Source organism: Protopterus annectens, chromosome 11.part0, assembly GCF_019279795.1.
Source record: "Protopterus annectens isolate FY-2018-M chromosome 11.part0, PAN1.0, whole genome shotgun sequence".
Lineage (NCBI taxonomy): Eukaryota > Metazoa > Chordata > Ceratodontiformes > Protopteridae > Protopterus > Protopterus annectens.
Window position 1 is genome coordinate 528,484,211 of NC_056745.1, and position 13,850 is coordinate 528,498,060.

At 37.1% G+C, this 13,850-nt stretch overlaps 1 protein-coding gene across 3 annotated transcripts in view; it reads right to left on the reverse strand.

The window, feature by feature from the left end:
* Positions 1–13,850, reverse strand: part of TBK1 (TANK binding kinase 1) — a 3,544,425-nt gene that overhangs the window by 1,099,325 nt on the left and 2,431,250 nt on the right. The gene's annotated exons all lie outside the window — the stretch shown is intronic.

Genomic DNA, 13,850 nt, shown 5'->3' on the forward strand with positions numbered 1-13,850 from the left:
AATCAAATTAAATGCTGTATTTTTTAAAAAGTGCAGATAAAGGTACTTAAATTCTCTTATACGTCCAGTTGAATATAACCAAGTTCTTAGCCGGCCAAAGCTGAGGTTTTTAAGCAGAAAATATTTCACACTGTACCACTTAAATAGGCAAGGACAGGAAATCAAAGAATGTGGCTACCCCCACACCTGTAATTACTAGCAAATAACAAAATTCAGCAAACACTAACTTCAGTTCAAGTTACTGAAGAGCAGAGTTAAAACTGCCAGTTCAGTTAATATTCCTACAACACAGTTTAAATCAAATTAAATGCTGTATTTTAAAAAAAAGTGCAGATAAAGGTACTTAAATTCTCTTATACGTCCAGTTGAATATAACCAAGTTCTTAGCCGGCCAAAGCTGAGGTTTTTAAGCAGAAAATATTTCACACTGTACCACTTAAATAGGCAAGGACAGGAAATCAAAGAATGTGGCTACCCCACACCTGTAATTACTAGCAAATAACAAAATTCAGCAAACACTAACTTCAGTTCAAGTTACTGAAGAGCAGAGTTAAAACTGCCAGTTCAGTTAATATTCCTATAACACAGTTTAAATCAAATTAAATGCTGTATTTTTAAAAGAAAAAGTGCAGATAAAGGTACTTAAATTCTCTTATACGTCCAGTTGAATATAACCAAGTACTTAGCCGGCCAAAGCTTAGGTTTTTAAGCAGAAAATATTTCACACTGCACCACTTAAATAGGCAAGGACAGGAAATCAAAGAATGTGGCTACCCCCACACCTGTAATTACTAGCAAATAACAAAATACAGCAAACACTAACTTCAGTTCAAGTTACTGAAGAGCAGAGTTAAAACTGCCAGTTCAGTTAATATTCCTACAACACAGTTTAAATCAAATTAAATGCTGTATTTTTAAAAAAAAGTGCAGATAAAGGTACTTAAATTCTCTTATACGTCCAGTTGAATATAACCAAGTTCTTAGCCGGCCAAAGCTGAGGTTTTAAGCAGAAAATATTTCACACTGTACCACTTAAATAGGCAAGGACAGGAAATCAAAGAATGTGGCTACCCCCACACCTGTAATTACTAGCAAATAACAAAATTCAGCAAACACTAACTTCAGTTCAAGTTACTGAAGAGCAGAGTTAAAACTGCCAGTTCAGTTAATATTCCTACAACACAGTTTAAATCAAATTAAATGCTGTATTTTTTAAAAAAAGTGCAGATAAAGGTACTTAAATTCTCTTATACGTCCAGTTGAATATAACCAAGTTCTTAGCCGGCCAAAGCTGAGGTTTTTAAGCAGAAAATATTTCACACTGTACCACTTAAATAGGCAAGGACAGGAAATCAAAGAATGTGGCTACCCCCACACCTGTAATTACTAGCAAATAACAAAATTCAGCAAACACTAACTTCAGTTCAAGTTACTGAAGAGCAGAGTTAAAACTGCCAGTTCAGTTAATATTCCTACAACACAGTTTAAATCAAATTAAATGCTGTATTTTTTTTAAAAAAAGTGCAGATAAAGGTACTTAAATTCTCTTATACGTCCAGTTGAATATAACCAAGTTCTTAGCCGGCCAAAGCTGAGGTTTTTAAGCAGAAAATATTTCACACTGTACCACTTAAATAGGCAAGGACAGGAAATCAAAGAATGTGGCTACCCCCACACCTGTAATTACTAGCAAATAACAAAATTCAGCAAACACTAACTTCAGTTCAAGTTACTGAAGAGCAGAGTTAAAACTGCCAGTTCAGTTAATATTCCTACAACACAGTTTAAATCAAATTAAATGCTGTATTTTTTAAAAAAGTGCAGATAAAGGTACTTAAATTCTCTTATACGTCCAGTTGAATATAACCAAGTTCTTAGCCGGCCAAAGCTGAGGTTTTTAAGCAGAAAATATTTCACACTGTACCACTTAAATAGGCAAGGACAGGAAATCAAAGAATGTGGCTACCCCCACACCTGTAATTACTAGCAAATAACAAAATTCAGCAAACACTAACTTCAGTTCAAGTTACTGAAGAGCAGAGTTAAAACTGCCAGTTCAGTTAATATTCCTACAACACAGTTTAAATCAAATTAAATGCTGTATTTTTTAAAAAAAGTGCAGATAAAGGTACTTAAATTCTCTTATACGTCCAGTTGAATATAACCAAGTTCTTAGCCGGCCAAAGCTGAGGTTTTTAAGCAGAAAATATTTCACACTGTACCACTTAAATAGGCAAGGACAGGAAATCAAAGAATGTGGCTACCCCCACACCTGTAATTACTAGCAAATAACAAAATTCAGCAAACACTAACTTCAGTTCAAGTTACTGAAGAGCAGAGTTAAAACTGCCAGTTCAGTTAATATTCCTACAACACAGTTTAAATCAAATTAAATGCTGTATTTTTTTAAAAAAGTGCAGATAAAGGTACTTAAATTCTCTTATACGTCCAGTTGAATATAACCAAGTTCTTAGCCGGCCAAAGCTGAGGTTTTAAGCAGAAAATATTTCACACTGTACCACTTAAATAGGCAAGGACAGGAAATCAAAGAATGTGGCTACCCCCACACCTGTAATTACTAGCAAATAACAAAATTCAGCAAACACTAACTTCAGTTCAAGTTACTGAAGAGCAGAGTTAAAACTGCCAGTTCAGTTAATATTCCTACAACACAGTTTAAATCAAATTAAATGCTGTATTTTTTTAAAAAAAAGTGCAGATAAAGGTACTTAAATTCTCTTATACGTCCAGTTGAATATAACCAAGTTCTTAGCCGGCCAAAGCTGAGGTTTTAAGCAGAAAATATTTCACACTGTACCACTTAAATAGGCAAGGACAGGAAATCAAAGAATGTGGCTACCCCACACCTGTAATTACTAGCAAATAACAAAATTCAGCAAACACTAACTTCAGTTCAAGTTACTGAAGAGCAGAGTTAAAACTGCCAGTTCAGTTAATATTCCTACAACACAGTTTAAATCAAATTAAATGCTGTATTTTTTAAAAAAAGTGCAGATAAAGGTACTTAAATTCTCTTATACGTCCAGTTGAATATAACCAAGTTCTTAGCCGGCCAAAGCTGAGGTTTTAAGCAGAAAATATTTCACACTGTACCACTTAAATAGGCAAGGACAGGAAATCAAAGAATGTGGCTACCCCCACACCTGTAATTACTAGCAAATAACAAAATTCAGCAAACACTAACTTCAGTTCAAGTTACTGAAGAGCAGAGTTAAAACTGCCAGTTCAGTTAATATTCCTACAACACAGTTTAAATCAAATTAAATGCTGTATTTTTAAAAAAAGTGCAGATAAAGGTACTTAAATTCTCTTATACGTCCAGTTGAATATAACCAAGTTCTTAGCCGGCCAAAGCTGAGGTTTTTAAGCAGAAAATATTTCACACTGTACCACTTAAATAGGCAAGGACAGGAAATCAAAGAATGTGGCTACCCCCACACCTGTAATTACTAGCAAATAACAAAATTCAGCAAACACTAACTTCAGTTCAAGTTACTGAAGAGCAGAGTTAAAACTGCCAGTTCAGTTAATATTCCTACAACACAGTTTAAATCAAATTAAATGCTGTATTTTTAAAAAAAGTGCAGATAAAGGTACTTAAATTCTCTTATACGTCCAGTTGAATATAACCAAGTTCTTAGCCGGCCAAAGCTGAGGTTTTTAAGCAGAAAATATTTCACACTGTACCACTTAAATAGGCAAGGACAGGAAATCAAAGAATGTGGCTACCCCACACCTGTAATTACTAGCAAATAACAAAATTCAGCAAACACTAACTTCAGTTCAAGTTACTGAAGAGCAGAGTTAAAACTGCCAGTTCAGTTAATATTCCTACAACACAGTTTAAATCAAATTAAATGCTGTATTTTTTAAAAAAAAGTGCAGATAAAGGTACTTAAATTCTCTTATACGTCCAGTTGAATATAACCAAGTTCTTAGCCGGCCAAAGCTGAGGTTTTTAAGCAGAAAATATTTCACACTGTACCACTTAAATAGGCAAGGACAGGAAATCAAAGAATGTGGCTACCCCACACCTGTAATTACTAGCAAATAACAAAATTCAGCAAACACTAACTTCAGTTCAAGTTACTGAAGAGCAGAGTTAAAACTGCCAGTTCAGTTAATATTCCTACAACACAGTTTAAATCAAATTAAATGCTGTATTTTTTAAAAAAAAAGTGCAGATAAAGGTACTTAAATTCTCTTATACGTCCAGTTGAATATAACCAAGTTCTTAGCCGGCCAAAGCTGAGGTTTTAAGCAGAAAATATTTCACACTGTACCACTTAAATAGGCAAGGACAGGAAATCAAAGAATGTGGCTACCCCACACCTGTAATTACTAGCAAATAACAAAATTCAGCAAACACTAACTTCAGTTCAAGTTACTGAAGAGCAGAGTTAAAACTGCCAGTTCAGTTAATATTCCTACAACACAGTTTAAATCAAATTAAATGCTGTATTTTTTTAAAAAAAGTGCAGATAAAGGTACTTAAATTCTCTTATACGTCCAGTTGAATATAACCAAGTTCTTAGCCGGCCAAAGCTGAGGTTTTAAGCAGAAAATATTTCACACTGTACCACTTAAATAGGCAAGGACAGGAAATCAAAGAATGTGGCTACCCCCACACCTGTAATTACTAGCAAATAACAAAATTCAGCAAACACTAACTTCAGTTCAAGTTACTGAAGAGCAGAGTTAAAACTGCCAGTTCAGTTAATATTCCTACAACACAGTTTAAATCAAATTAAATGCTGTATTTTTTAAAAAAGTGCAGATAAAGGTACTTAAATTCTCTTATACGTCCAGTTGAATATAACCAAGTTCTTAGCCGGCCAAAGCTGAGGTTTTAAGCAGAAAATATTTCACACTGTACCACTTAAATAGGCAAGGACAGGAAATCAAAGAATGTGGCTACCCCACACCTGTAATTACTAGCAAATAACAAAATTCAGCAAACACTAACTTCAGTTCAAGTTACTGAAGAGCAGAGTTAAAACTGCCAGTTCAGTTAATATTCCTACAACACAGTTTAAATCAAATTAAATGCTGTATTTTTTTTAAAAAAAGTGCAGATAAAGGTACTTAAATTCTCTTATACGTCCAGTTGAATATAACCAAGTTCTTAGCCGGCCAAAGCTGAGGTTTTAAGCAGAAAATATTTCACACTGTACCACTTAAATAGGCAAGGACAGGAAATCAAAGAATGTGGCTACCCCACACCTGTAATTACTAGCAAATAACAAAATTCAGCAAACACTAACTTCAGTTCAAGTTACTGAAGAGCAGAGTTAAAACTGCCAGTTCAGTTAATATTCCTACAACACAGTTTAAATCAAATTAAATGCTGTATTTTTTTTTTAAAAAGTGCAGATAAAGGTACTTAAATTCTCTTATACGTCCAGTTGAATATAACCAAGTTCTTAGCCGGCCAAAGCTGAGGTTTTTAAGCAGAAAATATTTCACACTGTACCACTTAAATAGGCAAGGACAGGAAATCAAAGAATGTGGCTACCCCCACACCTGTAATTACTAGCAAATAACAAAATTCAGCAAACACTAACTTCAGTTCAAGTTACTGAAGAGCAGAGTTAAAACTGCCAGTTCAGTTAATATTCCTACAACACAGTTTAAATCAAATTAAATGCTGTATTTTTTTTAAAAAAAGTGCAGATAAAGGTACTTAAATTCTCTTATACGTCCAGTTGAATATAACCAAGTTCTTAGCCGGCCAAAGCTGAGGTTTTTAAGCAGAAAATATTTCACACTGTACCACTTAAATAGGCAAGGACAGGAAATCAAAGAATGTGGCTACCCCCACACCTGTAATTACTAGCAAATAACAAAATTCAGCAAACACTAACTTCAGTTCAAGTTACTGAAGAGCAGAGTTAAAACTGCCAGTTCAGTTAATATTCCTACAACACAGTTTAAATCAAATTAAATGCTGTATTTAAAAAAAAGTGCAGATAAAGGTACTTAAATTCTCTTATACGTCCAGTTGAATATAACCAAGTTCTTAGCCGGCCAAAGCTGAGGTTTTTAAGCAGAAAATATTTCACACTGTACCACTTAAATAGGCAAGGACAGGAAATCAAAGAATGTGGCTACCCCCACACCTGTAATTACTAGCAAATAACAAAATTCAGCAAACACTAACTTCAGTTCAAGTTACTGAAGAGCAGAGTTAAAACTGCCAGTTCAGTTAATATTCCTACAACACAGTTTAAATCAAATTAAATGCTGTATTTTTTTTTTAAAAAGTGCAGATAAAGGTACTTAAATTCTCTTATACGTCCAGTTGAATATAACCAAGTTCTTAGCCGGCCAAAGCTGAGGTTTTTAAGCAGAAAATATTTCACACTGTACCACTTAAATAGGCAAGGACAGGAAATCAAAGAATGTGGCTACCCCCACACCTGTAATTACTAGCAAATAACAAAATTCAGCAAACACTAACTTCAGTTCAAGTTACTGAAGAGCAGAGTTAAAACTGCCAGTTCAGTTAATATTCCTACAACACAGTTTAAATCAAATTAAATGCTGTATTTTTTTAAAAAAAGTGCAGATAAAGGTACTTAAATTCTCTTATACGTCCAGTTGAATATAACCAAGTTCTTAGCCGGCCAAAGCTGAGGTTTTTAAGCAGAAAATATTTCACACTGTACCACTTAAATAGGCAAGGACAGGAAATCAAAGAATGTGGCTACCCCACACCTGTAATTACTAGCAAATAACAAAATTCAGCAAACACTAACTTCAGTTCAAGTTACTGAAGATCAGAGTTAAAACTGCCAGTTCAGTTAATATTCCTACAACACAGTTTAAATCAAATTAAATGCTGTATTTTTTTTAAAAAAGTGCAGATAAAGGTACTTAAATTCTCTTATACGTCCAGTTGAATATAACCAAGTTCTTAGCCGGCCAAAGCTGAGGTTGTTGCAGTGAAGGCTGTGGTCGTTGTAATGAGCGTTTTAAGTATAACAAGTATTTCTGAGGTGGAGGAAGTTTCAAAGCAGGATCTTTCTTATCCTGGAAAGCAAGCCAGTGATGAAATTTATAGCGGCCAGTGAGAGATGGAGGAAAGCAAGAAGCTTTTTAGTCTGTTTGGATAACTAAGTGAACTTAGTCCTTTGATCTTTTTTGTCAGAAATGGTTGTAGTCTTTCTTTTGGCAGGGTGTTTTGCTGAGGCACATGCCAAATGGGGCGTTGCACTCAATAATGGCTCTTATAAAGGAAGAATACAGGGATGTTATGACCTCCTTTTCCCTGGATAAGATACCCTTACTAATGAGTTGGGCCATGTAAAAAGCTTTCTGTACAACAGAGACAACATGGTGGTCAAAAGTCAGGTTTCTATCAACATGGGTGTACCCCCAAGCACCTTACGATTGATTGCTTGCTTACAACATTGTCACTAATGTGATAATTTGTGGGGACATCACTCTCCCCAAAGGGGATGATGATGCATTTTTTGGCATTTAGCTTGAGGCCATGTTTCTGCCACCAGTCATTTGTTTGGGTGAGACCCTCTTGTAACTTATTCAGAATTATTTTATTAAGTCAGTAATGTGAATTCTTTACTTTATTGCAAATTTATTGGCTTATTTTGTGGATTATAGTATTGTAGGACTGCTAATGTTGATCTGATGAAGTAACATACAAACAAAAATGCAACTTGGAACATTTATATGTGCTGACTTGTGTTGGAAGAGGATGCGGTTTTAAAATTATCATTAAAATTTCTCGCCTGACCCTCCTCTGTGGCTTTATTGTTTCACCTATTGCATCGTTTTTGGACTGCTAATGTTGACATTTTACATAGTTGGACTGCTGGAGTGGTTTTCCCAGTGAGAAATGCTAGTGCTGTAGTGAATATCTGTTTATCTGTACAAAAAAAATATATATATATACATATATATATATCTATATATATATCTATATATATATATATATATATATATATATATATATATACACACACACACACACACACACATATTAACTAAGATGTTAGAGCTAACTATTAGATTAGAGAATGAGAAAAAGAATTTTAAGGCAAATATTAAGAATTTATTACATTTTGTCGCCTCACAGTAAGACGTTGTCCTGTTCGATTCTCAGCTAAAGCGTCTTCTGTGTGGAGACATGCGTGAATGGACGTACCTTCATTGAAGGTTGTGCTTTCGGCCTGGCAAGTCGGTACATAAAAATCTACTGCCAATCATTAGCGGACCAGAGTTCCGCTGTGGCGACCCCTAACCGGGAAAAGCCGAAAGATACAACAACAACAACATTCATTGTTCGAATGCATTTTCAGTATGGCCAGGAGATAGACTTTGGTCACCCATGGCAGCGAAAGTGTTAACTATATGATATATTTTATATCCGGCCCAAAGACAATTTCTGTTCACTCAATGCGGCCCCAGTAAGCCAAAAGGTTGGACACCCCTGCTCTAGACCCAACAGAATTTGGCTTTGTTAAGGGTAAATTATGCTTATTAAACATAGTAGACTTCTTTGGCAAAGTCACAAAAGGGCTGCATGAAGTGAAGACAGTGCATGCTGCCTATGTTGATCTAACCAAGGGGTAAAGACACAATCCTTCACTGAGATATCATTGAGTACCTCTGCCAGCTGGGGATTAATCCTAACGACAGTAGATGGTTAGCCAGTTGGCTTACTGACACAACACATACTGTGAAAGCTGGTGAATCAATCACTAACAGTAGCGCCATCACCGGTGGCATACCACAAGGATTTGTGATAGGCCCTTTACTGTTTGGAATCTATTTCTTGGAAGTCCAGGCTAAAGTATAAGGCCTTTGGTTTATAAAATTAGCTGATGATTGCTTATTGGGTCCAATCATTGAGTCCACCAATGATGTTTACATAATACAGGAGGGGCTAACACAGACATATCATTGGTGCCAAAGCCACAAGGCATACAAAAAAACAAAAAAAATGTCTCATTATGTTTGCCTTCTGCAAGGTGGAATTCCCCTCTAATTACAGCAGTAACTCTGCCTTAAGGTCAAAGCCAGTGGTGCAAGACCTGGGAGCACAAGGCGATAGCACTCTGAACTTCATCCACCAAGTTTCCACAGTTGTAAGGAAAGATTTTGATATTGTTCACATCATAAGCCAGACCATTATATCCAGGTGTTAGGATGTTATAACACCATTGTACTCAAACCTCATCAGAACACTAATATAGTACAATGCTCTCTTTTGCATGTACCTCACCAGACACCTGCAGCCACTGCAGATACCACAGGGGCTTCTCAACAAGACAATACAGGGCCTACAAACCATGTCATAATGTATGTGGATAGACTGGAAGCCCTGTCACTGTACTCTGTATTGTATAGGATGAGGTAACTTGTGCCTGGCCTGCAGGCCATTCTCTGACCCTGCCCTGACGGAAACTGGGAGACCTCTGGTGATCTGCAAATATAATGGCACAAGAGACATGCAGTCTAGGAATCTTAACCTAGCCTGTGACATTAACAGAACAAGCTTGAGAGACAGCTACAGATGATGACATCAGCAGAGTCTGTTGACAGAAAGATGGTAATAGCAGTGTCTGACATGCTGGTGTAAAATGCTTCTCTAATGTAGAGCAAGTGCACAAACACACATATACACAAATCAGTTGACTACAGTGAGAGCAGAACCCCAAACTAATGACACTGACTAGATACCTCCATATTTAACACATGTTCCACAGCACCATGTCTGACTTGATAGTGTCAAACAACAATTTATAAGTGATGACATCAGCAGAGTATGTTGACAGGAAGATGGTAATGGCAGTATCCAACATGGTGGTCTAAAATGCTCTCTCTAATGTCAAGCAACTGCAGAAACACATATGCACACCAGTTGACTGCAGTGAGAACAGAACCCCAACCTATGTAAGGTACATGGACTGGAGAACTCAGTAGTTTATGTAAGTGCCACAGCACAAGTCTGATTTTACAAAACAGCAGGCCAATTTACTGTGGATAACATCAGCAGTGGATGTTGCAGAGAAGATACTGGCAGGTCTGCATGAAATAAATGGGTAGGCATGTGCAACTGTCGCAATACTGGGACTCCATGGGTTTAGAGTGGTAACTGCAGGATACTCTATTATGTTCTTCTGACTGGAGAGAAAGAGACACACACACACAAACACACACATTGCCTGCAGTGAGATTGCAACCCCTACCTAAGTACACTGACTAGAGAACTCAGTAGTTACACAAGTACAATGGCACAAGTCTGACTTATACAAGACTGCAATCCAATTTACAGTGGATGACATCAGCACTAGATGTTAGAGAGAAGATGTTGGGAGGCCTGCATGAAATGGATGTGTAGGTATGTGCAACTGTCAAAATATTGGTGCTCCAATGGTGTGGAGTGGTAGCTGCAGGATACTTAGTTATGCTCTTCTGATTAGACAGACGCGTGTGTGAGCGCACGCGCACACACACACACACACACACACATACATACCCACACCAGGTGACTGCAGTGAGACTAGAACCCCTAACTATCTAAGCACATGGACTAGAGAACTTAGTAGTTTATGCAAACATAAAGGCACAAGTCTGACTTTTACAAGGCTGCAGACCAAATTTATAGTGGATGACATCAGCAGTTGATTTTGGAGAGAAGATGTTGGGAGGCCTGCATTAAATGGATAGCTAGCCATGTACAACTGGCAAGATATTAAAGGTTTGCATGTTATCAGACTAATGAGTGTGCAATGTGCAGCATTTGGTGTTGTGTCACCAATATGCAGGTATACTTTAAAAGACAGCTTTACAAACTATATGCAAACAAGGTGTCCACATTACTATAAATATTGAAAAATCTGAATGTGTATCATCATGAAGATGTGCATGGTATATAAGATAGCATTTGTTACTTATTTCTGTAATGTAGTTGATATATTTGAGAACAAGTACTGAGAGACCAAGGGTGCAGTGCATGGGGGGGGTTAACAGATGGCTGCATTGTAAATATGTGTTGTTATCTTAGATAATGCCTTCCTTTTGTTTTTGGTTTTAAATGTACTTTTATGGGATGAAGACTAAATGGACAGTAAACAAAATTAATACTTGCTGTTGTCCACTTTGCATAGTGCACTGCCAAGCAGCTTTGTTTGTACATTTGACAGCAAAGTATTTGCGCATGTGAATACACATTTCTACTACTTTCCCTGTTTACGTGTAGTTAAGCAGTGAGAAAATATGAACCTCATTGACAATAGTAAGAGAGTTCCAAGTACTGAGTTTATGAAACACACCTGCTTAACTGACTCTGTGGCAGCAGGTGTAGATACACTGTCACATTTCTTTTCGAGTCCAGATGGTACAAGGTTCAAATCCAGGTGTATGTCATAGTTATTTTTAAATGAGTATTTGGAAGGCAATGAAATAATTCTTTATACTGCATTCCCTGTGTGTTATCATGTGTTACCTTAGCACAGCATATTTAAGCGGCATTGCATGGAGGTAACCACACCATGAAAGAACTGTTCACCACTGCTTGGCATTAGTGCAAGATGCCAAACTCCATGCAAACATAGAGGCCAAAAAGTGAAGGGCTCCATTGCTTTTTTGTTGCTTATGTGCGTTGTGTGTGACTCTACTTTATGACCAGATTAAAGGTGCTAAAATGGGGTAGATAGGAAAGTAGTTAAATATGGGGTAAGCAGGTGAAAGAACAAAGAAAAAGTAATATAGGAATGTGCAGGTGGGAAGTAGGAAAAGAACCATAGCTATCCACTTCTTCAGTAGTGTAAAATGAAAAATTGTGCAGAATATTAACTGAATTTGGACTGTCACCACAACAAAGAGGTGTGACAACAACATAATCTTGCTGTATAGCCAATAGGACCAAATAAAGTATATTAAAAAGACACATGTTTGAAGTGGAGAGCTATGTTTGGGACAGTATTTTTTATGGGACAGGCATCTGTTTTTTTTTTTCTTCACTTCAGTAAGAGAGGAACGTTGGGTAAGGGAAGTTGGTATTTCTGGATCAGGTAAGCTGGGTAGGTGAGGAACCAGATGCAAAGAGGAAAAACAAGACAAGACACAGGGATTGTGAGGGACACAAAAGGTTAGGAGACACCTTGATTAGGGTTAGGGAGAGGACAACACAAGCCCATGTCCATTAAACATGGGGACAGTGAGAATCTAGTCCTCACCCACATGACTGTCATCATCATCCCCTTACTCCACTGGCTGTTGGAGTGCTTGACGTCTCCTCTTCCTACAGACCAAAAGGAGAGCAGCCTCCTCCATTCAGAGTAGCTGTGCACCAGTTCCAGGCCTTAGAAACCTTGTATGAATACAGACAATACCCAGCAGATATGCTAGGTTTGTAGACAGATGGGAGTTTTTGGTCAGTGAATCTCAGTGACTGACTTGGAACATAGTTGTGTAGAATTTGGAATATAGTTGTGTAGAATGTTTTTAATGCTGGACAGGCAGATGGATGCTGGATAATTTTATATGTGGTAAGAAGTTGTGTATATGTTAGTTGATGGAGCATTCTAATGAAGTTAGGCTTTTCATTGTTATACAGTGATGGGTTCTAAAATAGGTATTTGCTGCAAATTTAGCAACTTTGTTATACAATTTTCATTTTTTTTTAATTATTGTGAAGCCTGGATGTTAGAAAAGAATGGAACACCTTAAAGAAGTGTGGGGGGAGATCACCAGTGGCAAGTGTAGTTTTAGTTGAGTCTGTAAGAAAGTTTTTGGCTCTGTAAAGCATACCTAGTTTTTGATGAGTTTTTCTTATGGAATTTTGTATTTGCAGGTGGAATGTAAGATTATCATCCACTATAACCCCTAATAATTTGCTATGAGAAGTGACTTCAATTGTTGTTTATCAAGAGAGAGAGAGGTCTTTATTTTTTTTTCATGAGAGAGGGATTTGGGAAAAAATACTAGTTTGGTCTTTTTTTGGGTTGAGTATGAGTTGTGAGTTATGAAGCCATGTTTCAGTAGCTGTTAAAGCTTGACAATAACTCCCAGTCTGCAGTCATCTGCAATGAGCAAACATTCCACTGGTAAGCAAGGGGTGTGTGTGTGTGTGTGTGTGCGTGTGTGTGTGCGCGTGTGTGTGCGTGTGCGTGTGCGTGTGTGTGTGTGTGTGTGTGTGTGTGGTGTGTGCAATGCCCTAATTAGGGATAGCAGGTTAGTTAATTTGCTCAAGCTCAAATCCTGTATCTTGGTTACAGGATACAAGAGCCTGAATCCTGCACACCAACTACCAGTCTACTCAAAAATATGAGTTTCATGCATTTTCAAGGAATTGTGAACTTCAAGGAAAGTTTACTGGTGCTCATGCTCAGTCTGTTTTCAATCTGCTACTGTTTTAGCAAATGATCATCACTTTTTGTGCTTTAGAACTTGAATGCAGTGTTAGTAGCACAACAGGTAGTATACTTGCTTTTGTGGTATTCAATCAAAACTGTCACATGTGGCCATATACAGCTACATCATCAAATCATTAGACTTGTTTTTGACATATGTGGTATCTCACTATGTTGACGTGTGATGTGACATATGTCTCTGGTCCACTGATCAGGTCAGTACATCTGTTTGCTAGGCCCTTAGCTGTCCCTTACTTAAGTGATGAATGTCACAGATGACATACACATGCTGTGTCCAAACAGCTGCTTGAAGGACTACAGCTTGTGGGCAATCATTGACTTTAACTGTGATATTAGTATATTGCACACAGAGACTGCTGCCATAGCCATGGCAATACCTACATTGACAAGACACATGGAGGGATGTGCTGCATCTGGAAACAGACA